The following is a 26,639-nucleotide window of genomic DNA, read 5'->3' as shown; positions in this document are numbered from 1 at the left end:
TCACATTTTCCCAAGTTTCATTTAAATTTTCCCTTTCATTATTTACATTTTATTCATTTACCATGATTTGTTTAGCCATTACCCAACTGATGGGGACCTCTGAGTTTTCAACTCTTTGCCACTCCAGGAAGAGTTGTTACAAATATTTTATACATATGTGGATCCTTTGCCTCTTCCTTTGATCTCTTTGGGAATATGTCTAGTAGTGGTTGTTACTGAAAGGGACCGCTAGATGGCGTGAAGCGTGCCAACCCAGTATTAACCCAGTATCCTGAGCTCACATCCAGCCTGAAAGACTTAATAGCTGTGTGACCCTGGAAAAGTCACTTAATGCTGTTTCCCTCAGTTTCCTCATCTATAAAATGGAGAAGCTGGAGAAGGAAATGGCAAATTACTCCAATATCTTTGCCAAGAAAACCCCAAATGGGGTCATGAAAAGTTGGAAATAGCTAAAGAATAACAAGTGATACTGGGACAAAGATAATTTAGTGATCATATAATACCTAATATTAATTGATTTCACAATATTTGGTGAAGTGATGGTATTCTCACAGGAGTGTGAAGTAAAGGTACAGGAGGTAGTATTCACTATAGGAGAGAGTCTATTGGTTAACCAAATGTTAATTCAGTTCAAAATATAATTTATTAGGCTTGGATATTTGAGACTTTAAAGTGACTTTTGGTTATGTGGGAATATTTTTCTGATAATCATATCAAAAATACTTGTGGGATTTTCTTTTTTTTTCTTTTTTGGTTTTTATAAGGCAGTGGGGTTAAGTGGCTTGCCCAAGGTCATGCAGCTAAGTAATTATTAAGTGTCTGGGACCAGATTTAAACTCAGGTCCCCCTGATCCAGGGATTCACTTCACCACCTAGATGCCTTCTCTCCCCTCCCAAGCCCCCCCATGGGCTTTTTTTTAATTAAAGAAGCTTATTTTCTTCCCATTTTTTGCTCCCAAATTTTTCTTTTATTTTTACACAAGGGATTCCATAACCATATAGCTTCCTAAAGGCAGCTAGGTGGCAGAGTGTATAGAGCACTGGGCTTAGAAAATGAATATGACTTAGCAAACCTGGCCTCAGGCTCTAGTTAGCTGTGTGACCTTGGGCAAGTCATTTCATCTTGTTGCCTCTGTTTTCTCATCCGTAAAACAAGTTGGAGAAGGAAATAGCATGCCACTCCAGTATCTTTGGAAGAAAACTCCAAATGGGGTCATGTAGAGTTGGACAAAATGAAATATCAAAATATCCTCCTAGGTCAGTATTTGGGGTTTTATGAATATAATTCAAGCTAAGAAATATGGCCTATATTATTTGAGAAATGTTTGCAATGACCTCTTTTAGCTCTCATTTTATGATTTTATGATTCAGTTATGATTCACAGTCACTGGTATTTTGTTTGACCTAGAAAGGTAAAGGTGGTGTTGGACAAGAAGTATAAAAGCTTATTTATTTTACAGGTGAGGAAACTGAGGGTTAGAGATGAGAGTCAAGGAATCTAAGGTCAAATAGTGACCTTAGATATCTAATCTGTAAATTAGTGGCAGGGCTTAGGCTAGAATCCTTTTGTCTTTCCCACTACTTTTTCCTATTTTTAGTGCTGATAGGGTTGAGGAGGATATTACCTTCTCTAAAAGAACACTTTATCAAAGTCTCACACTGGAGTGGTCCTCACTCAAGATAAAAATCTCTGTGACTCCAAAATAAGGGAAGTTCCTCAAAAAGCCTTTTGCTTCATATCCTGCTTTGTATTTGCCGATATTTAAAAGAAAATTCTGAGTCAGAGTGATGGACACAGAACAAAGAAGGGAGAACAATGAGCCCCTTCCATACTGCAAAGGCTGTCTCCAGCACCCAAACAGGCTGGGATCCAAGATTTCTTTTGGGAGTTCACCTTTTAGAATGCCTTTCCTAGACAATGTAAGAGGGAGGTCTGCTTCCAGACCAGTCTCAAAAGCCAACTGTAATTAAACACACACACACACACACTCACTCACTCACACATACACACATACATCCACATTCTCTCTCTCACATACACACACACACACACACACACACACACACACAACAAAAAGTTTGAACTAGAGCTAAACTAGAAAAAAATAAAAATACAAAGCAATTCATCCACCATGCTAGTGTCTAACCCAAATAGGAGGAGAAATTGCACTGCTAACCTTGAAATTCAAGGATTTTCCTAGTCTGTACCCTCTGTGACCAAGGGAGTTGTTTTCTCTTTGGCATCATTGGGCACAATGGTCAGCTCAAAGGAGGGCTTGCTGGGAATGCATGAATGATTTCACTCCAGTTCTCCAGATTTAACTTGTGCTTTGTTGGAAAGAACTCGAGACCTGGAGCCAAAAGACCTGGGTTTGATTCTTATTTCTGCTGTTAGTTGTGTGCCCTTGGACAGATTATACATCATCTCTGAGACCATTACCTCCCGTGAGGTGTTTAGATAAGATGATCCCCGAAATCTTGTTGAGATTTAAACTCATCTTTTAAGATTTCCTCATGGGTCCTTTTAGTCTCACAAGGTCCAACAGAACCTTCTCTGGACTGCAGTCCCCCCATTCCCTCAAGCCCCCTCTTTTAAGAAGCCCTCCCAGACCATCACCATACATGCTGCCCCCCTCCACTCCCTGTGAAAAAGTGCCTTAGATTTCTCAGTACTCTTTGATCTCTCTTTTGTACTTATCTTATTGTCCCTTTACCATAGTTCTTTGGTAACCCCTGCCTTGGAGGAGCAGTGGTGTATCCTACTTAGCTCTCTGAAAACATTCTGCTCCTATCTTCCTATCATGGCCACCATTTAATTGTTTGCTAAATTAAATTAAACATAATTTATTTTTGTCCCAAGAAGGAAAAGCAGATTTAATTAGTTGAGCAAGGGTACATGATGACTTGTGTGTGAACTCTGAAAAACCAATAAATGCATCATGGATTTAGAATTGGAAAGACTGTTAAGTCCAACTTCCTTCTTTTACAGATGAGGAAACTGAGGTACGGAGAGAGTAAATGGCTGCACAGGATCATAAAGCTAATAAATGTTTAAAATTGGATTTGAACTTATTTCTTGGTTTTTGAGGTCCAGGGCTTTATCTAATGTCACCTACCTGCCTAACAGAAAATTCCCTGAGGAATGCCTAGGGTAATGCACCCCTGTATCAGAGACACTTAGAGATTGATGACCCTTTTATTAAAAAAAAAGTTTAGTTTTTTAATTTTATAAATATTTTGTTTTCCAATTATATACAATAAAAAAAGTTTAGTTTTATTTCCAGGCTTTAGATCTTCTTTTTCTTGGATGGCAGACACACCATTAAGTTTATCACTGACCACTTAGGGGCAGGATAATTTTTTTATATCTCACAGATAGAATTGAGAGTTTGTTTTGTGAAGTGATAGCACACAGGATGAAAGGGGAAGGAGGAAAGGGGGAAGATACACATATACTTTATTTTTTAAATATGAGATAGAAAGAAGGGGAAAGGGGCAGCTAGGTGGCACAGTGGTTAAAGCACCAGCCCTGGAGTCAGGAGTACTGGGGTTCAAATCCAGTCTCAGACACTTAATAATTACCCTAGCTGTGTGGCCTTGGGCAAGCCACTTAACCCCATTTGCCTTGCAAAAAAAAAAAAAAGAAGAAAGAAGGGGAAAGAAACAAGAGTGCATTCCCTGATATAGAATTATTTAAGTCAACAAGCATTCAAAATTTTTTTCTTTTACATTTTTATTTATTTTGCTAAAAATGTTTAACAATGATTTTTGGAAAGTTTGAATCCTATACTGTTGTTCTATTAAAAATCATGAGCCAGGCTGGCTAGGTGGAGCAGTGGATAGAGCACTGGCCCTGGAGTCAGGAGTACCTGAGTTCAAATCCTGCCTCATACATTTAATAATTACCTAGCTGTATGGCCTTGGGCAAGTCACTTAACCCCCATTTGCCTTGCAAAAAAACCAAACCAAAACAGAAAAAATGTGGGGGGAAAAATCATGAGCAGAAAACCCCAGAAAGACTTACATGCTAGAGAATGTAGGAATAAATGGACTGTTCCTTAAAATAATTAGCGGTATCTATCTGAAACCATCAACAAGCATTATATTCAATGGGGAGAGGCTAGAGGCATTCCCAATAAGATCTGGGGTAAAACAAGGGTGTCCATTATCACCAGTACTATACAGACTCAGAATCTTTTTGAAAACAATTATAAAATACTTCTCACACAAATTAAATCAGATTTAAATAACTGGGCAAATATCAACTGCTCATGGATAGGTAGAACTAATATAATAAAAATGACAATTCTACTAAAACTAAACTGTTTAGTGCCCTACCAATCAAAATTCCAAAAAATTACTTTGAGTTAGAAAAAATTGTAAGTAAATTCATATGGAGAAATAAAAAGTCAAGAATTGCCAGGAGCTTAATGAAAAAAAGTGCAAAAGAAGGTGGCTTAGCTAAAATTATATTATAAAGCATCAGTCGTCAAAACTGTTTGGTATTGGCTAAGAAATAAAGTGGTGGACCAGTGGGATAGACTAGGTGTAAAAGCAGGAGATGATTATAATAATCTGCTGTTTTGATATCCCAGCCATTGGGATAAAAACTCCCTCTTTGATAAAAACTGCTGGGGATAATTGGAAGTTAGTATGGAAGAAACTTAGATTAGATCAACACCTCACACCCTTTACCAAGATAAGATCCAAATGGTTACAGGATTTAGACATAAAAAACAATACTATAAGCAAATTAGAAGATCAAGGACTAGTTTACCTGTCAGATCTATGGAAAGGGGAGCAGTTTATGATTAAGGAAGAGGTGGAGAACATCACCAAAAACCAATTAGATGATTTCGATTACATTAAATTAAAAAGCTTTTGCACAGATAAAACCAATGTAACCAAGATCAAAAGAAATGTAGTACATTGGGAAACAATCTTTACAATTAATGATTCTGACAAAGGACTCATTCCTAAAATATACAGAGAACTGAGTCATATTTTTGAAACAAAAAGCCATTCCCCAATTGACAAATGGTCAAAGGATATGCAAAGGCAATTTACAGATGAGGAGATCAAAGCAATCCATAGCCATATGAAAAAATGCTCTAAATAATTAATTATTAGAGAAATGCAAATTAAAGCTTCTCTGAGGTACCACCTCACACCTCTCAGATTGGCCAATATGACCCAAAAGGATAATGATCATTGTTGGAAGGGTTGTGGGAAATCTGGGACACTATTACACTGTTGGTGGAGCTGTGAACTCATCCAACCCTTCTGGAGAGCTATTTAGAACTATGCCCAAAGCCCAAAGGGCAACAAAAATGTGCATACCCTTTGACCCAGCAATACCACTACTGGGTCTATACCCTGAAGAGATGATGAAAAAGGGTAAAAACATTACTTGTACAAAAATATTTATAGCAGCCCTGTTTATGGTGGCAAAGAATTGGAAATCAAGTAAATGTCCTTCAATTAGGGAATGGCTTAGCAAATTGTGGTATATGTATGTCATGGAACACTATTGTTCTATTAGAAACCAGGAGGGACAGGATTTCAGGGAAACCTGGAGGGATTTGCATGAACTGATGATGAGTGAGATGAGCAGAACCAGAAAAACACTGTACACCCTAACAGCAACATGGGAGTGATGTTCAACCTTGAAGGACTTGCTCATTCCATCAGTGCAACAATCAGGAACAATTTTGGGCTGTCTGCAAAGGAGAGTGCCATCTGTATCCAGATAAGGAGCTGTGGAGTTTGAACAATGTTCAAGGACTTTTTCCTTTAATTTAGGAAAAAAAACAGGTATCTTATTGTCTGATCTTGTTACCTTTTAGACTTCTTGTCTCTTCTTTAAGGATATGACTTTCCTCTCATCACACCCAATTTGGATTAAGGTACAACATGGAAACAAAGTAAAGACTGACAGATTGCTTTCCATGGGGGGGGGCGAGGGAGTAAGATTGGGGGGGAAATTGTATAACTCAAATAATATCTTTAATAAAAATAAAAAAAAGACTTACAGGAACTGATGCTGAGTGAGAAGGAGAATTTGGTACACATTAACAGCAACATTGGATGATAAACTATGATTGACTCTGCTCTTCCTCAGCAATATAGTGATTAAAAGCAATGCTAAAAGACTTGGCATGAAAAATGCCATTTATATCCAAATAAAGAATTATGGAGTTTGAATGCAGACCAAAACATTACTATTTTCACTTTTTAAAATTTGTTTTTTCATTTTTTTGTTTCTCATGGTTTTTTCCCTTTTATTTTGATTCTTCTTTCACAACATGACTAATAGGGAAATATGTTTAACATGATCGTGCATGTGTTACCTATTTCAAATTGCTTGCTGTCTTGGGGAGGGGAGAAGAAAGGGGAAAAGGGGGAAAAATTTGGAACTCAAAATCTTATGAAAATGAATGTTGAAAACTATTTTTAAATGTTAATTGGAGAAAATACTATTAATATAAAAAGAAAATTTAGAATTCTAAATTTTCTCCCACCCATGCCTCCCTCCCTCACTGAGAAGGTAAGCAATATATTTATTATACATAGTGAAGTCATGCAAAATACATTTCCATATTAGCCATGTCAGAAAGCATTTATTAAGCCCTGTCTACATAATACTCTGTTTACTGCAGATGCCAAAAAAGATCCAAGACATTTCCTGTTCTCCAGATTTTCATCATCTAATGGTGGCAAGGAGCTTTGGGAAACTGAGACAAAAACAAAAATGGAGGCAATATATAAGAGGAGTTAGACATATTAGTTATGGTCTCATTGGACCAGGATAGTTTAGTTGTTGGCCAGAGCAGGGGATGGACCTGGAACATAAGGGTGTGATGGGGATTTAATCTGAAGTAAATTGGTTTTAATAGTAAGGACTTGTGGATAGCTTAAATACCAGGTTAGTAAATTTTGTAATTTTAGCCTGGGGCCAGTAGGGAATCTTATCATTTTTTGAGCATGCCAGTGACATAAGACATGTGCCTTAGGTGTGTCTTGGCAGCTTTGTGGAGGATGAATTGGAGAATCCTAAAACTAATTATGGGTTATTGCTATAATCCAGGCCTTGGGCCAAGATGGACAGTTAAGGAATGAAGAAAAGGATTGCATACAAAAGATGTTGTGGAAGTATGTCAACAAGATATAGGAAGGAAGATCTATGAAGTTAAGAATGACTCTGAAGGGGCAGCTAAGTGGTGTACCAGCCCTGGAGTCAGGAGGACCTGAATTCAGGAGGACCTGAATTCAAATCCAGACTCATAGACACTTAATAATTGCTTAGCTGTGTGACCTTGGGCAAGTCATTTAACCCCACTACCTAAAATAAAAAGAATTGAAAAGAATGACTCTGAAGTTACAAACATGATTCACTGAAAGGAAAGGTAATAGAAATAGGGAAGTTTGAGGAAGGATGGGACAATATGTTCTGTTTTGGAAATGGTAAGTTTGAGATAACCCATGAAACATCCAAATAGAGCTGTCCAGAAGAAGGAGCAAGATGAAAACCTAGATTTCAGGATAGAGTTCAGATTTTTCTCCTTAGTTTTGGAAAAATCTTAGGAATAGATATATTTTAGAGGGAAGTATTTTCCTTTCCTTTTCTTTTTTTTTTTTACAGGGCAGTGGAGTTAAGTGACATGCCCAAGGTCACACAACTAGGTAATTATTATGTGTCTGAGACTGAATTTGAAATCAGGTCCTCCTGACTCCACAGTCAGTGCTCTATCCACTGTACCACCTAGCTGCCCCCAGGAAGTATTATTCTAGCACAAGTTGGACCAAAGATTTTCTGAGTTCTTTTCTAGCCCCAAAATGATTCTGACTGTGGCAATGAATAAGAAAAGTACCATGAAATCAACACTAGATCCACACATTTTTGCTTATAAGTCAGCAATACAGAGAACTACATCCTTGCTTTGCCCCATGGCTAAAGTGATCTTAGTTCTACCTAATTTGTAAGGACTAGCATTCAGATTGAAGAAAAAGTCATTTCCTCCACTGGTACCCTTAAGATTGAACCTTAGGCTTTGATGGCCAGGAGGTACCTGGAGAATCCCTGCTTAAGAGGTTGCTTTAGGACAGGAACATACCCTTACTTACTATGCTTTGGGAAAGAGAAGCTACTCTGTGAACTTCCATGTCTTCAATGCAACTTCCACATGGGTGTTCCTTGTGATATGCATTTTAGTTAGCTTAGGAGGAATAAAGGCCACTGAAGGTCCATCTTCAACTGTGAGTGAAGGGTAGTAGGCAGTAATAGCCTTTCTAAATTCTGCCCCACTTAAATCCAATTCTCCCACAAATCCACACCCTTGGGATTCATTGGTGCACTTTGGGAATCAAGGATGAACAACAGCAACAAAGACAGTTAATGTGGGTAGATAGTGTCTTAGAAGGATATATTCTTTACAGGGAGAAGATTGGGAAGAGGAAGCAACAAAGTCCTAGATACTGGCTCTGGTGAGGATCTTTTATTGATCTCTCAGCTTTCCTCCAAGGCATGATAGCTATTTAGTTTCCTCCCTCCCTCCCAGGTTTGTTGTGATGAAAGAACTCTGCTCTTAAGCATGTGGAAATGATTATTTTCACATTATAGTTGATAAAAGGATTTTGCTTCCTGAGTGTGCAGTGGTTCCTTGGCTTATCATCTAGCTTCTATTATCTATTCTAAGGGTAGAAAAAAGGGAAACAAGAAAATAAACAATACTTTAGCAGCTACTAACTGCTTTTATAGGCAAATATGATTCCATTTTACAAATTTTTTTACAAATATTATTTCATTTAATTCTCACAGTAACTGTGAGATAGGTGCTATTATTATTCCCTCCAACAACCTCCTCCCCCTCCAAAAAAAAAAAAGTAGAGATAAATATTTTTTACCTGACCTTGGGTGCAGGTTCAGTGCTCAACTCTGTCACTGACTAATTCTTCTGAATAACTCTGGGTCAATCAATCAAACATATATTAAAAACCCAATACTTGCCAGCCCAAAGATACAGAAAAGAAAATAAGCCCTACCCTTTCATTTCAACAAAGTTGAGAATGTACACACATATGCAAATCATTCAAGATAACCTTGGAGAGGAGGAAAAGAAAATAATGGCTTGTGGGGGTGTTGAGGAATGATATAGGAGAAAAAAAACCAGGGATGTAAAACTTTGCAATTGGAGATGAGTCTTGAGAGAAATCAAGAATGCCAAGAGGCAGGGATGGGATCAAAGAAAAGGGGACAGCTGGTGCAGAGGTGTGGAGATGAGAGATAGACTGTCCCATGTGGGTAAAGTCCATCTGACTGGGCCACAGTTTGCATGAAGGAGAATGGGATACCAAAAACTATGGAAAATTAGAATGGGCCCAAGTTGTGGACAGCTTTGAATGCTAAATAGAGGAGTATATATTTGAATAGAGAAATGAGAGTCATTGGGGTTTACTGAATGTGTGTGTGAGGGTTGAGGTGGAGGGGAATAGGATGACATGATCAGAACTTTTTTTAGTTTTTTTATTTATTTAAAGCAGCAGGGTTAAGTGATGCACCCAGGGTCACGCAGCTAGGCAATTATTAAGTGTCCGAGGCTGCGTTTGACCTCAGATCCTCCTGATTCCAGGGCCAGTGTTTTATCTACCTAGCTGCCCTAGAACTTTTCTTTAGGAAGATCAGATTAGAGTGGAGAGAGACTTGAGTTATTAATGCAATAGTCCAATTTGAAAAAGTCTGACTATGAGTGAGGAGAAGAGAGATGTGAGAGAGACTGGAGGGAGAAATGAGAGGATTTGCAACTGGTTTTGTTGGGTGAGGGAAGAGTTAAAGAATACTAGGTGACTGAAAGGATGGCGATACCCTCAACAGTAAAAAGGGGGTGGGGTTTTTTAAAGATTTTATTTGAGTTTTACAATTTTCCCCCCCCAATCTTACTTCCCTCCCCCCCACAGAAGTCAATTTGCCAGTCTTTACATTTTTTTTTTTTTAGGTTTTTGCAAGGCAAATAGGGTTAAGTGGCTTGTCCAAGGCCACACAGCTAGGTAATTATTAAGTGTCTGAGACTGGATTTGAACCCAGGTACTCCTGACTCCAGGGCCAGTGCTTTATCCACTATGCCACCAACCCCCCCCTTTGACTTTAAAAAAAATTCTATACCTAGAATCAAGAATTGTTGGAGTTTGGCAGGTTCTTAAGATCATAGAACAATAGAATTTAAGAATTAATTAAAAATGGGAAACGATTCAGACACCTGAAAGCTCCTGTTGACTTAAAGCCAGATGTTCTAACTTCCATCCTGGGGCCCTTTAATCACCTAGCAATTTCTTCTCATTTTTGATGACAGCTAAAAATTCAGATTTGGGCAAGGATCTCTTGAATTCATGAGCAAATACTCAATCAAATAACATTTTTAAAATATTGCTTTTTGCAGAACATGGTTAGAAGTAGTTAGGAGGCACAGTCTCTGCCCTCATGGAACTTCCAATCTAGGCTGGAAATAGGTCACAAACCTGGAAGACTATAATCCTGTGAAAATGCATCAGAGCCATATCCAATAAAATGCTGTATAAGATCAGAGGGAGAAGGAATGATAGCTTACCTGTCTCCTTTCCCCCTATCCTTCTCAAAGCCTTCTTCAACATCCACCTGATCTTCATATAGCTAATTACAAGGTCCATTACATCCTAATTACTGTCTTCTGGAAGCATGCCAGTTTTATCAGTGTTCTTTCTAATAATTAGAGCTATCTAAATGTGTCCTTCATTCTCCCTTGAAGTCTTTAAACAACAACATTGGAAAGGGGATCCCTTTTTGGGATTAGGGTCAAATATAGGACTGAGATTTTTTTCATATTCTGAGTGATCTAAAAAAATAAATGCAAACTCTCACTAGATCCCATCATTCCTGCTTGGTATCACTCTATATCTCCACTTTTCAATTAAAATCCTTGAAAAAGGAGTATCTATGCTGTGTCTTCCCCCCACCCCTTGCCTCTCCTCTCAGACATAATCATTCAATTGAAACAGTTTTCTCCATATTTACTAATGGCCTTTTTTTTTTTTAAGGTTTTTGCAAGGCAAATGGGGTTAAGTGGCTTGCCCAAGGCCACACAGTTAGGTAATTATGAAGTGTCTAAGACCGGATTTGAACCCAGGTACTCCTGACTCCAGGGCCAGTGCTTTATCCACTACGCCACCTAGCCACCCCAGATTTTATATTCTTGGCAAAGATATTTGCAAAGATCACTGCAAATGATGACTGCAGCCATGAGATTAAAAAACTTGCATTCTGGAAAGAAAGTTATGGCAAATCTTAACTGTACATACTATAAGCAGAGACATCACCTTGTCAACAAAGCTATGGCTTTTTTTCCCCCCAATGGCATTGTATAACTGAGAAATGGACTATAAAGAAAACTAGAACCACTTTTAAATTGTGGTCTAGAGAAGTCTTTTGAGAGTCTTGTGGAAAGCAAAGATTGAAGGCAAAAGGAAAGGGGATGGTGGAGGATGAAATAGGTAGTGTCATGGAAACAAGGATCATGAACTTGGACAGGCATTGAGAAACAGTGGAGAATAGAAGGGCCTGGCTTTCTATGGTCGATGGGGTGATGAAGAGTTGAGCAACAACAACAATAAATCCTTTTTGACTTGTCTCCAGCCTTGGTATTATTGGTCATTCTCTCCTTTGAAGTTTTTGTGACCACCATCTTTTGGTTTTCTTCCTATATGTCTCACTACACTTCTTTTTAATGGATCTTCATTATTATCTCATTGTGATCTCATCAGCTACCATCTTCTCTTTGCAGATGACTCTCAGATCTATGACTCTTTCCTGAATGCCATACTACATCACCAACTACCTATTGGATATTTCCAACTCAGTTTCCAAAACATTCGTCATTCCTCATCCCCCCACAAAAAATTAACTTCAGAAACTTCCAATCTCTTGAGGCTGGCAGCGTTTTCATTGATTGGTGTCATTTTGCTTCGATTCAGCAAAGATTTTTCAATTACCTGTTATATACCAGACATTGTATTAAGTACTAGGAGTACAAACAGAAGGAAATGATAATCCCTGCTGTCAATGAATTTACAATCTAATGGGAGAGATGGCTTGTAAATATATCTAAAGCAAGCTAAATATAGTAAGTAGGATATGGTTAAAAGATGGAAAGCATTGGAATTAAGAGGGATTATAGAAGTCTTCCTGTAGAAGAGTGGATTTTAGTTGGAACTTAGAGCAGAGGAGGGAGAATGTTTTAGACTTGGGAGAGCCTAGAGATGGAGAGTTTTGTTTGTGCAACAGCCAGGAGGTCAGTAACATTGGATCAGAGAGCATATGTTGGGAATAAGGAGTAAGAAAATGGAAAAGTAGGGAGGCAGACAGATTGGGAAAGGTTTTGAATGCCAAAAAGATCATTTTGAATTTCTTCCTAGAGGTGATAGAAAACCACTGAAATTTATTAAGTAGATAACTGAAGGTACTTTAATGACTGATTGAGAGAATAGTTAGGAGTGGGGAGAGATTTGAGGTAGCTGCTCCATGTATCCAGGCAAATGACAAATCTTGCCATTTCTACTTCCAGGATATCTTTTAAATCTGTCTCCTTTCACACAGCCACCACCTTAGTTCAAGCTCTTTTCTCTTACTATCACAATAGCCTTAATTGGTTTTCCTGCTTCAAATCTTACTCTTTTCCAATCCATCCTCCACATAGATCAAATGATTTTCCTAAAGATCAAACCTGACTATATTCCCTTCCTATCTATTTAGTCTATAATAATCCTGTTGTACTGGCCCAATTGTTCTCATTCATATTGTTCCATGTCTAATTTCAGTGCCTTTGCACTGACTGTAGGAAAAAAAAAAAACCCACTCATTTGTATGTTGAAATACTGATTTCAAATTCTGGCTCTTTTTAACTACATGGGTGATACTGGACAACTCATTTCCTGGCCTTTAATTTCTGAATTTGTAAAATGATAAGGTTAGAGTAGATGATCACTAATGTCCCCTTTATCTCTTAATGCTATGATTAGACAGGTAGAATTGTGGTTAGAGCCTTGGACCTGGAGTCAGGAAGACCTGAGTTCAAATCTTTCCTTAGATATTTACTAACTATGTGACCTTCGACTAGTATCTTAATTTCTGTTTGCCTTATTATACTGGAAAAGTAAAGAAAACCCAGTGGGGTCATGAAGAATCAAACACAACTGAAAAAAATGACCGAACAACAACAGTATTATTTATTTTCTAATGTTATTATGAGAATAAAAGGTAAAAATATTTGTAAAGTACCTTGCAGACCTTAAAGAATTATATATCATCATCATCATCATCCTCATCCTCATCCTCTTTATCATGGATTCAAACTGACCTCTTGAGGTCAAAAACATGATAATCTACTGGAAAAGAGGGTTTTTCTGTTTGACCTCCCTCCTCTTTTTAATCTTTCTCTACAAAGGCAACATTTCCTCATTCATAACTGTCCACTTGCAATCATATTTTATGTTAAACAACATTTCATAATTCATGAATATTTAGATCTTTGCTATCTTGGGTGTTGGTCATATAATTAGGTTTTTGCAAAACCCTTTAGTCAGCTCTTTCAATTCTGAGGTTCCAGATGGGAAGTTGGGAGTGGCACCCTATTCAGGAGACTCCACATTTACTCAATAGTACATAGTGCTTTTATAAATATTTTTGGGGGGACTCCATAACAACCCTGAAGATTAAGATAAGGAAGATTAGTAAAGGAGTCTGAAGGAGGGGAAGGGACTTTTCCTGAATCACTCAGCTCTAGTGGGCTGAGCTAGCTTGCAAATCCAGGGCTTCTGATTCCTGAGATAGGGTTATTCTATAAACCCTCCCAATTTCCCACTTTGCTCACTGAACCAACAACAAACTGACCCTTTCCCAACTGATGGATTATGCAAAACCCAACACTTTCCAAGAGGTAGACAAAGACAGAACTGTCCATTTACAAAGAAAAATCTTAAGGGTACTTGTAGTTGAGTCCTTTTAGTTATGACGGACCCTTCATGATCCCATTTGGAGTTTTCTTGACAAAGTTACTGGAGTGGTTTATTATTTCCCTCTCCAACTCATTTTACAGATGAAGAAACTAAGGCAAAAGAGTTAAGCAAAAACAGTTTAGGTCAGGTCATACAATTGTCCTGGCTTTTGTAGTTAGGGCAAATCTTATCTAATAATTATAATTATACTAATTTATTAATTATAAAATTAATCATTGTAATTACTAATTAGTAAATTGCTAATTTATGAATCTAACTAATTTATCATATGTCCAATTTGGTTAAAAAAATTTTTTCTGTTGTTTTTCCCTAAGAAGTACTTAGTGTGTTTAATACTTTCACTCAGACTTAGTCATTTTAGTGCTGGAAGGCAACACTTGAGGTCATCTTGTACAACCCTTCATTTTTCAGAAGATGAAACTATTATCTCAAGATAATAGTTGTCCAAGGTCACTGAATGAGCTGAGGGAAGAGTTAGAATGGGAATGCAGGTGTCTTGGTCCCCTATGCAGGTATCTGTTGACTGTCAGGGGTTTTGAAATCAATAGGAACATTGCCTGTGGTGGTCCTGATGGACTTGGAAGATGAATTAACAGACCAAGGCTAGTGGATAGGACAACTACAATGCTGCTCATAGACCCAAACTTTTAGTGCATGTAAAGTGTTGTAGAAGTCAGAGGAAGGCTTGGAATTTATATTGATTCCTTTTTTAATGATCAGTTTTAGATTTTCTGATTTGTTTAACTATTTGTTTTTCTTTTTTTCTTCTCTTTTATCTTTATTTTATTTATCTGTTTATTTTTTCCATACCTTGAGTTCCAAACTGTCTTCCTTCTTTTCATCCCACTCCTCATGTAATCATGAAAAACATTACCATAAGTCATATTGTAAAAGTAAATATAACTCCCCCCAAAAAAGAAACCTCAAGAAAAATAAAGTGATAAAAGTATGCTTCAAATTGTTTTCAGATACCATCAGCTCTGTCTTTGGGATAATAGTATTCTTTATAATAAGGCCTTCTGAGTTCTTTTGGATTACAGCATTGCTGAGAAAAGGTAGATCATTCACAACTGATATTCCTACAGCATTGCTGTTTCTTTGTATATGGTACATTTCCCATTGCATCTGCTCATGTGAGCTTTTTACTGAGAGCATCCTGTTCATCATTTCCCAAAACAGAACAGCATTTCATCTCAATCACATACCATAGTTTGTTCAGTTATTCCCTAATTGCTGGATATCCCCTTGTCACCAGAAAAGAGCTGCTATAAACATCCCATTACATATAGATTCTTTTCTTACAGTATTTCATCTTTTCTGGAATATAAACCTAGCGGTGGCATTGCTAGGCCAAAGGGTAGCCCTTTAAGCATAAATCCAAATTGCTCCACAGAACTGATGAATCATTTCACAACTCCAACTGACCATTAATGTCTCAATTTCCCTATATCCCTTCCAACGTTTGTCATTTTCTCCTGTCCTTTTAGCCATTCCAATTGGTATGAGGTAGTACCTCAGAATTGTTCCAAACCTTATGTCTTCTATCAGTAATGAGTTAGACAATTTTTAAAATGATTTTAAATAGATTACATATCTCTTGATCATTTATCAATTGAGGCATGGCTCTTATTTTTTTATAAATTTGACTCTGTTCTTTATGTTTGAGAAATAAGGTCTCTATCAGAGAAACTTGTTTCAATATTTTTTTCCCATAGTTTATTGCTAACTTTATTTCCATCCTATTCCTCCTACCCTCTTTCTCCTTTCCTGTCCCTCCTCAAAAGTATTTTGCATCTCACTACCCTCTCTCAAAATCTTCTCTCCCTTCTATTACTAATCCACTCCCTTAACATCTGTTTCCTCTCCTCTAGGGTGAGGTAGATTTCTATTTCCAATTGAGTGTGTATGTTATTCCCTCTCTGAGCCAATTCCAATGAGAGTAAGGCTCACTCTCCCTTACCTTCCTTCTCTTTCACTTCACCACAAAAGTATCTTACCTCTTTTTTGGGAAATAGGTTACCAGACTTCTTCCTTTCCCTTCTCCCAATATATTCTTCTCTTGCCTTAACTCCATCCTTTTAAAATATATTATACCATCAAATTCACTCCCATTTGTGTTTTATCTAAATATGCTCCTTCTAACTGCCCTCATAAATAAGAAAATTCATATGAGTTATCTTCCCATGCAGAAATAAAAGCAGTTCAACATCATTAAGTCCCTTATGATTTGCCTTTCCTGTTATCTTTTTTATGCTTCACTTGAGCCTTGTATTTAAAGTTCAGATTTTCTGCTCAGCTGTGATTGTTTCATCAGGAAAGTTTGAAAGTCCTCTATTTCATTGAATATCCATCTTTTCCCTTGAAAGAGTATGTTCAGTTTTGCTGGGTAGTTAATTCTTGATTGTAATTCAAACTCCATAATCCCTTAATGTAGATACTGCTAAATCTTGTATTATCCTGACTGTGGTTCCATGATATTTGATTTTTTTTTTTTTACTTCTGGCTGCTTGAAATAATTTCTCCTAGACTTTTGAAATTTGACTGTAACATTCCTGACAGTTTTCATTTTGAGATCTCTTTCACGTGATTGGTGGATTCTTTCAATTTCTACTTCACCCTTTGTTTCTAGAATATCAGAGCTGTTTACCTTAATAATTACTTAATAAATGATGCCTATGTTCTTTTTTGGGGAGGTAGTTCAATAATTTTTAAATGAACTCTCCTGGATCTATTTTCCAGGTCAGTTGTTTTTCCAATGAGATTTCATTTTCTTCTAGTTTTTCATTCTTTTGGTTTTGTTTTATTGTTTCTTGATTTCCTACAAAGTCATCAGCTTCCCTTTATTCTGCATTTTAAGGAATTATTTTCTTCAATGAGCTTTTATATCTCCTTTTCCATTTAGCCAATTTTACTTTTTTTTTTTTAGGTTTTTGCAAGGTAAATGGGGTTTAAGTGGCTTGCCCAAGGCCACACAGCTAGGTAATCATTAAATGTCTGAGGCCAGATTTGAACTTAGGTACTTCTGACTCCAGGGCCAGTGCTCTATCCACTGTGCCACCTAGCTGCCCACCAATTCTACTTTTTAAGGCATTCCTCTCCTCATTGACTTTTTGGACCACTTTTTTCCATTTGACCCAGTCTGGTTCTTAAGATGTTATTTTCTTTCGTTTTTTTTATATCTTCTTCACCGAGCTGCTGACTAGGTTCTCATGATTTTCCCACATCAGTTTTATTTCTCTTCTCAATTTTTCTTCTATCTCCCTAACTTGATTTTCAAAGTTTTTCTTGATCTCTTCCATGGTCTGAGACCAATTCATATTTTTCTTAGAGGCTTTGCTGGAGAAGCTTTGTCTTTGTTATTTTCTTCTAAATGAGTATTTTGATCTTCCATAAAAGACCAAAGTAACTGTCTATGGCTTCTTCTGTTGCTTGCTCATTTCCCCAGCTTATGGTTTTTGTAGCCTTTTGACTCTTTGTTAAAGTAGGGCTCTACTTCCAGGGTGGAGGATGCTCTTTTGAAGTTTTTGAGAGTTTTTGCACCTGTTTTCAGAGATAACTCCAGGGACCTGCAAATTTTCAATTCCCCCAAGGTCTTAGGAGAGGTGTTGACTACTCTCCTTGTCTGTGCTTTGCTCTATGGGTAACCACAAGAACTTCCCTCTGCCCTGGAGCTATGAGGAGGATTCCTGCTTCACTAAGACAGTAAACTACTTTTCCTGGGACTGGGGCCCCAGACTGTGACCTGGATCTGAGCATGGGTAAAGCAACAGAGTCTTGACTCAGGCAGAGCAAAGACATCTGTAACCTCCTTCTGATCTCTTTATCACCTGCCAGGTGGCTCCTTCAGCTTGCTCCTGGTCCACTGGGGTTGGGTCTACTCTGAGGCCTTTTCTGAACTGGGCTCCACACTTACCATAGTGGGACAGAGTTTAACTGCTGATCTTCCAAGTTGTCCTTGCTAATCTATGGGCTGAAAGGTCTGGAACCACTGCTGCCCAGTGGTTTGTTTCTGGATTACTGGGGAACATTTGCTCTGGCTACTTGGGCTGCACCATGAGGGTCCTTTCTAACCTGGGTGCAATAGACTTTTCCTGTGGATCTTCCAAGTTATCTTGGGCTGGAAAATTGTTTCAGTTGACCTTTCTTGTGGTCCTGACACTCTAGAATTTGGTTGCCATTATTTAAAAGTATTTGGAGTGGTCTGGGGGAGAGCTTGGGTGAGTCCCTGTTTTTACTCCTTCATTTTGGCTCTCCCCCCCACACTTTGATTTTTAATTACTGCTTATAAATTTCAGCTTCACTTGATAAGGGATCTGGAAGGAACCAAGGAACCAACACATTTTTTTTTTTTAGTTTTTTGCAAGGCAAAGTGGCTTGCCAAGGCCACACAGCTAGGTAATTATTAAGTGTCTGAGACTGGATTTGAACCCAGGTACTTCTGACTCCAGGGCCTGTGCTTTATCCACTGCGCCACCTAGCCGCCCTTTTTCTTTTTTTTTTAAAGATTTTATTTTGGGTTTTACAATTTTTCCCCTAACCTTACTTCCCTGCCACCACCCCCCACCCTGAAGGCAATTTGTCAGTCTTTACATTGTTTACATGGTATACAATGATCCAAATTGAATGTGATAAGAGAGAAATCATATTCTTAAGGAAGAAACATAAAGTATAAGAGATAGCAAGATTAGACAATAAGATAAGTTTTTTTTCCAAATTAAAGGTGTAATAGTCCTTGGTCTTTGGAACCAGCACCTTTCAATTTAAGTTATCAAGCACTTATTAAGCGCCTCCTGTATACCAGCCACTATGCTAAGTCCTGGGGGATAACAAAGAGAGGCCAAAAAAATAGCCTCTGGCCTTAAGAAGCTCACAGTCTAATGGAGAAACTCATACAAACAAGCTATTTACAAAATTCAGTGGTTTACCCTCCTCAATTTCCTTGACTGAAATAAGGAAGTTAGACTAAATTGTTCTGTAAGACCCACCTTCAATTCTCCCATTTCGTGTGCTATGGTTTCAGAAAGTTTCTTTCCACTCACTATCTTAGATCTGTTAAAAGGGACTTCAGAGATTGCAGAATCTAAATTGGAAGTGATCATAGTAGCCATTTGATCCAAATTATTTCTGTTTTTTTTTGTTGTTGTTTTGTTTTATGTTTTTGCAAGGCAAATGGTGTTAAGTGGCTTGCCCAAGGCCACACAGCTAGGTAATTATTAAGTGTCTGAGACTGGATTTGAACCCAGGTACTCCTGACTCCAAGGCCAGTGCTTTATCCACTACTCCACCTAGCTGCCCCTCCAAATTATTTCTGGACAGAGATCTGACAACAGTATATACCACCATACCCCCCAGAAGCTCGGTGGCACAATGGCTGGAACTCCAGGTCTAGGATTCCATTGTGGCCCCAGGATTGGACCCCTCTATTCTACTTTTATTTAGCTGTACTTTTTAGGAAGTTGATTTTGGATTTCTGTGTTAGAATTGGACTCTGGGATTGGACTCTAGCCTTTGGGATTGAGCCTTCTGTCTATTATATATCCTTCTGCTGTTTCTGCAGCTCAGTCTAGGAGGGCTCTAAGGTCTGGTGCTTCCAAAGTAGTATGTTCTGGGGAAGTTGGTTGCACAATGGTTAGAGCACAGGCTTTGGAGTTCAGAGGGACTGAGTTCAGGTCCACCTCAGACACTTATTGGTTGTCAACCCTGATTGCCTCCAAAACCAAAACAAAAATAGTGTGTTCTGAGGAGAGGTCAGTTCACTGCCCTTATGGGGCATATGTCCTTATGACCAAGTGACTATGTTGAGTTCTGGGATTTCTATAAAAACAAAACTGGTGGATTTCTGCCTTCAATGGAGCTTGTAATCTATTAGAGGATACATCATGTATACAGAGAAATAAACTTAAAGTATTTTAGACAAAGGCATTTCTAGGGTTGGGGTGAATGGGAGGGGGCATGAGTATATTAGGAAGGTCTGATGTATAAAGTAAACCTTCAGTAGAGCTAAGAAGTCCAAGAGAAGTGAGGAGAGAGCCCATGCTAACAACAATTCTAAAATCCACCTCTGTCCAAATTCTATTTGTGTCTCTGAGGCCTGTTCTATGAATTAACCAGTTTAATCCCTATAATGCCCTTCTGGTGCTTATAGATGTGGCCATGTTCTTGCACTGCTCCCTCCCCCCAAGTCTTTTCTCCAGGTTAAACATCCCTCAATTCCTTCATCTAACCCTTGTATGACAGTCTCCAGACCCTTTCTTTACATTTTTGGTTGCCTCCTTTGGATACTTTCAAGGTCCCTTCTCAATGTAATATAGTGATTCAGTTGTGGTCTGATCAGGGAGGTGAACATCAGAACTATAGTCATCTTAGTCCTAAGGGTTTTAGATATTTCTTGGTGCAGCCTACAGATATATTAAGCCACAATTATCTACTAAAAGCTCTATTTTTTTTAGGGTTTTTTTTGGGGTTTTTTCCAAGGCAAAGGCCACACAGCTAGGTAATTAAGTGTCTGAGGTTGGATTTGAACTGAAGTCCTCTTGACTACAGGGCTGGCGCTCTATACACTGTGCCACCTAGCTGCCCAAGGTATATTTTTTTTCCTCTGTCATCTAGTGTTAGATACTTGTTGACTTCTCCCCCTTTCCATTTTGTATTATTTAATAAAAGCTAGCAGTTATATATATATATATATATATATATATATATATATATGTATATTTGTATGTGCATACATATAGAATACATTAACTACTATGTATGTGTGTATGTATATATGTATCTCTTCATCTATTCTATCTATATATCAACAGAACATTTATAGTTGCTTTCAGTTTTATCCAACTCCTATTTTCATCTCATTTTCTCCTTCCCCCCCATTTTGCTTTCCTCCTTTTTCAATTCAATTTCATTCATAAATATTTAAGTAACTATAAGGTACTATATTTTTGGAAGGTAGAGGTTTTTAAAATGGTAAAATTCTTGTTTTCTTGTTCAATGTTGTCTGACTTTGTGACTCCCATTTGGGGTTTTCTTGGAGTAGAGTGGTTTGCTAGAGTGGTTTGCCATTTCCTTCTCCAGCTCATTTTACAGATGACGAAAAACTGAGGCAAACAGGGCTAACTGACTTGCCCATGGTCATGTATCTATTAAGTGTCTGAATGTAAATTCGAACTCAGGAAGATGAATCTTGCTGATTATAATCCTGGCCTTCCATCCACTACTACATAGCTGCCCACACCAACTCTCAGGCAATGCAAAAATCAACCAACCAAAACTTTTATTTTACTAAGGGAGAGAAAGCTGAGGCTTCAAGGGGTAGAGTGACTTAATTAGTGTCCCTTAGAGAAGCACCATAGCCGAGTTCTTATTTGACCCAGTGATTTTAGATCCCTCATCTTTTTCACTCTAATCCTGAGGCAAATCAGGTTGATTTTGGTCCATAAATGCCCCTCTTTGATTCTGGCCATTCCAACAGTTCTGAACTGACCTCCTTGTGGTATTGTCAAGTTTTTTTCTGGTCCAGGATACTAGCATGTGATAAGGAGTCAGCTGTCTATGGCATCCCTGATCTACTAGTTTAGTAACCTTGTAAAAAAAGGAAATGAAGTTAGGCTGGTATGACTTGCTCTGAGAAAATCATGTTGATAACGTGTTTGAAGTCTTTTTTCATAGGAAGTTTCCATTGAGAAAGTTCATCCTAGAATCCTCCATTGACCTTTAGAGCTGGAAAGGACTTCATGGCTTACTTAAGGAAGTGTAGCTTAGTGGGAAAGACATTCTATCTGGAATCTGAGGGCTGGGTTCAAGTTCTGAAATCGCTTTTTACTTATCTATATAATTTAGGAATCTGAGGGCTGGGTTCAAGTTCTGAAATCGCTTTTTACTTATCTATATAATTTAGGCAACTACATAGTGAGTAGTTAGAGAACTGGACCTGGAGTCAGGAATACTCCTCTTCCTGAGTTCATATGTGATCTTTGAATAGACTAGTTATATGATCCTGGGCAAGTCATTTAACCCTGTTGACTTCACTTTTCAAATTATCTGTAAAATGAGCTAGAGAAGGAAATGGTAAACCACCTCCATATCCTTGCTAAGAAAACTCCAAATGGGAAAGTAGTGTGGTAGAAACTAGGCATAGACATGATTTAGATAGTGATAAGCAAATTAGGAGAGCAAAAAATAGTTTATTTTGGAGAAGAGAAGAATTTATGACCAAACAAGAGATATAGAACATTGCAAAATGTTAAATGGATAATTTTAATTACATTAGATTAAAAAATTTTTGCACAAAATTAAACCTTCTCTGAGATACCACCTCACACCTCTCAGACTGGTCAATATGACCAGAAAGGATAATGATCATTTTTTTTAATGATGAAAATATTTCTTTACTTAGAAATTGACAGGATAATAGACAGCAAAAAAAAACCCCAAACCCTTAATTGAGTCAGTAACTTCAACAAAGTTTCAGGCTACATTTAAAAATTATACAAATGAATATTTTCATGTAACAATAACAAACTCTAGGAGGTAATAACAATAAGGGAAGTTCCATTCAAAATAACTAAAAACACATAAAATAAAGCATGGTCAAGAATTACATTGACTTAATAACAAAATCTTCCTTTAAGAATTAGCAAGGTGGCTAGGTGGTGCAGTAGATAAAGCACTGACCCTGGGTTCAAATCCGGTCTCAGACACTTAATAATTACCTAGCTGTGTGGCCTTGGGCAAGTCATTTAACCCCATTTGCCTTGCAAAAAACCTAAAAAAAAAGAATTAACAAACATTTTCCTTTTTTTTTCTTTTTTTTTTAAAGATATTATTTGAGTTGTATAATTTTCTCCCCAATCATACTTCCCTTCCCACCACAGAAAGCAAAGGGATAATGATCATTGTTGGAAGGGTTGTGGGAAATCTGGGACACTATTACATTGTTGGTGGAGCTGTGAACTCATCCAACCTTTTTGGAGAGAAATTTGGAACTATGGCCAAAGGGCAACAAAAATGTGCATACCCTTTGATCCAGCAATACCACTACTGAGTCTATACCCTGAAGAGATGATGAAAAAGGGTAAAAACATCACTTGTACAAAAATATTCATAGCAGCCCTGTTTGTGGTGGTAAAGAATTGGAAATCAAGTAAATGTCCTTCAATTGGGGAATAGCTTAGCAGACTGGTATATGTATGTCAAGGAACACTACTGTTCTATTAGAAACCAGGAGGGATGGGATTTCAGGGAAGCCTGGAGGGATTTGCATGAACTGATGCTGAGTGAGATGAGCAGAACCAGAAAAACACTGTATACCCTAACAGCAACATGGGAGTGATGATCAACCTTGAAGGACTCACTCATTCCATCAGTGCAGCAATCAGGGACAATTTTGGGCTGTCTGCAATGGAGAATACCATCTGTGTCCAGAGAAAGAACTGTGGAGTTTGAACAAAGTTCAAGGACTATTCCCTTTAATTTAGAGAAAAACATATCTCATTGTCTGATCTTGTTACCTCTTAGACTTCTTGTCTCTTCTTTAAGGATATGATTTCTCTCTCATCACACTCAATTTGGATCAAGGTACAACATGGAAACAAAGTAAAGACTGACAGATTGCTTTCTGTGGGGTGGGGGGGTGGGGGAGGGAAGTAAGATGGGGGGAAATTGTAAAACTCAAATAATATCTTTAATAAAAATAAATTAAAAAAAGAATTAATGAACATTTTTCTTTTTTATTAAAGATGTTATTTGAGTTTTACAATTTTCCCCCCAATCTTACTTTTCTTCCCGCCACGGAAAGCAGAGGGATAATTATCACTGTTGGAAGGGTTGTGGGAAATCTGGGACACTATTACATTGTTGGTGGAGCTGTGAACTCATCCAACCTTTCTGGAGAGAAATTTGGAACTATGGCCAAAGGGCAACAAAAATGTGCATACCCTTTGATCCAGCAATACCACTACTGGGTCTATACCCTGAAGAGATGATGAAAAAGGGTAAAAATATCACTTGTACAAAAATATTCATAGCAGCCCTGTTTATGGTGGCAAAGAATTGGAAATCAAGTAAATGTCCTTCAATTGGGGAATAGCTTAGCAGACTGGTATATGTATGTCACGGAACACTACTGTTCTATTAGAAACCAGGAGGGACGGGATTTCAGGGAAGCCTGGAGGGATTTGCATGAACTGATTATGAGTGAGATGAGCAAAACCAGAAAAACACTAACAGCAACATGGGGGTGATGATCAACCTGATGGACTCAACTCATTCCATCAGTGCAACAATCAGGGATAATTTGGGGTTGTCTGCAGTGGAGAATACCATCTGTATCCATAGAAAGAACTGTGGAGTTTGAACAAAGTCCAAGGACTATTTCCTTTAATTTAGGGGGAAAAAAACTAATATCTTATTGTCTGATCTTTTTATCTCTTATACTTTTATGTTTCTTGCTTAAGGATATGTAGGGGAAAAATTGTAAAACTCAAAATAAATAAAATCTTCAATAAAATTTTTTGCACAAACAAAACCAATGCATCCAAGATTAGAAAGAAAATTGAAAGCTGGGAAACAATTTTTACAGCCAGTATTTCTAATAAAGTCTCATTTCTAAAATATATAGAAAACTGAGTCAAATTTAAAAGAATACAAATCATTCCTTAACTGGTAAAAATGATCAAAGAATATGAACAAGCAATTTTCAGATGAAGAAATTAAAGCTATCCATAAGTCATATGAAAAAATGCTGTGAATCACTATAAATGAGAGAAATAGAAATTAAAACTCTGAGGTACTACTTCATACCTATCAGATTGATTAAAATGCCAGGAAAGGGAAATGATAAATGTTGCAGGTGATGTTTGTAGAACTGTGAACTGAACCACTGGGGCCATGTCTGCACTGGAGAGCAATTTGGAATTATTCCCAAAGGGCTATAGAATTGTGCATACCCTTTGGGCAATACTATTACTTGGTCTATATCCCAAAGAAATCATAAAAAAGGAAAAAGGTCCCACATGTACAAAAATATTTATAGCAGCTCTTTTTGTGATGGCAAAGAATTGAAAATTGAAGGAATGCCCATCAAATGGGGCAATAGTTGAACAAGTTGTGGTATATGAATGTGATGGAATACTGTTGCTCTATAAGAAATTATGAGCAGGCAGATTTCAGAAAAACTTGATAAGACTTACATGAACTAATACTAAGTGAAGGTAGCAAAACCAGGAAACTCTTGTATACAATAGAAGCAACATTATGTGATGATCAATTATGACAGACTTAGCTCTTCTCAGGAGTTACAACAATCAAAGACAATTCTAAAAGGCTTGTGATGGGCAGTACCCTCTGCCCAGAGAAAGTACAATGGAGTCTGAATGCAGATCAAAGCATGTTATTTTCATTAAAAAAATTTTTCTTTCTCATGGTTTTCCCTTTTGTTCTGATTCTTTTTTCACAATACGACTAAAGTGGGAATATATTTAACATGACTGTGCATGTAGAACCTATATCAAATTTCTTGTTGTCTTGGGGGGAGGGTAGAAAAGAAAGGAGAAAATTTTATAAAAATGAATGTTGATGGAAACAATGTAAAAACTAACAGACCAACCTTCTGTGGGGGGTGGGGGGGGAACAAGAATAGGGGAAAAATTGTAAAATTCAAAATAAAATCTTTCTAAAAAATGAATGTTGAAAACTATCTCTACATGAAATTGGGAAAAAATACTATTAAGATAAAAATAAATAAAATAAAAAGTTGAACAACCACCAAAAAAACCCAAATGGGATCACAAGGAGTCAGAAACCCCTAAAAAAAGGATAACAAAATTACTCTAGGCAAGTATTTCTGAGGTTTTGTCTCCTGATCTAGAAAACAAAGTGGAAATACTGACCCTGTTTTTCATACTACTAGGCTGTGGTTACTATGATCTCAGGGACTTTATTTTTTCAGTTTATTAAATGGAGATGTTTTGCTTTGAATAAATCACTATTGATAACTGAATCATTATAAAAAACAAAATGATGATACAGATTGAGAGCTGATCTAAGAATCAGGAAGTTTTGAATTCAGACCTGATGGGGACAATTCATTTGGTGACTCTTTGCTAGAAACCTAACCTCTTAAAGACACTCAGAGTTAAAGAGTAACTGACAAACTACACAGAGTAAGAAAATTTCTTCACTGGAATTTCTCTATACCGATGAAATCATAGGTCTAGTATTTTATTACATTTATCCTATTCAATGTTTCTACTAACTTATTGGGAAGATACATTATTTACTGTGTCACTGATGCAAGAAATAGGTAGATATCAGTAGATAACTTTTTTAAAAAAATTTAAGGCAATGGCATTGAGTGACTTGCTCAAGGTCACACAGCTAGGTAATTATTAAGTATCTGAGGTTTGATTTGAACTCAGGTCCTCCTGACTCCAGGGTTGGTGCTCTCTTCACTGACACCTAGTTGATTCCCCCCCTTTTACACTCTTAAAAATCCACAGTGGATTTTTATTTATCAATATTTATTATATTAAAAATTAAAACTGATAAACTTTTAAATTATTGATTCTTTTAAAAATATTTAATTTATTATTATAATTAAT

At 37.3% G+C, this 26,639-nt stretch overlaps 1 protein-coding gene across 1 annotated transcript in view; it reads left to right on the top strand.

Annotated features, from left to right (window-relative positions):
- DEGS2 (delta 4-desaturase, sphingolipid 2) overlaps positions 1-26,639 on the top strand; it is an 84,939-nt gene that overhangs the window by 4,470 nt on the left and 53,830 nt on the right. The gene's annotated exons all lie outside the window — the stretch shown is intronic.

Source organism: Macrotis lagotis, chromosome 1 (genome assembly GCF_037893015.1).
Source record: "Macrotis lagotis isolate mMagLag1 chromosome 1, bilby.v1.9.chrom.fasta, whole genome shotgun sequence".
NCBI lineage: Eukaryota > Metazoa > Chordata > Mammalia > Peramelemorphia > Peramelidae > Macrotis > Macrotis lagotis.
Note: the sequence above shows the minus strand (reverse complement) of the source record. Positions and strands in the feature narration are given on the sequence as shown.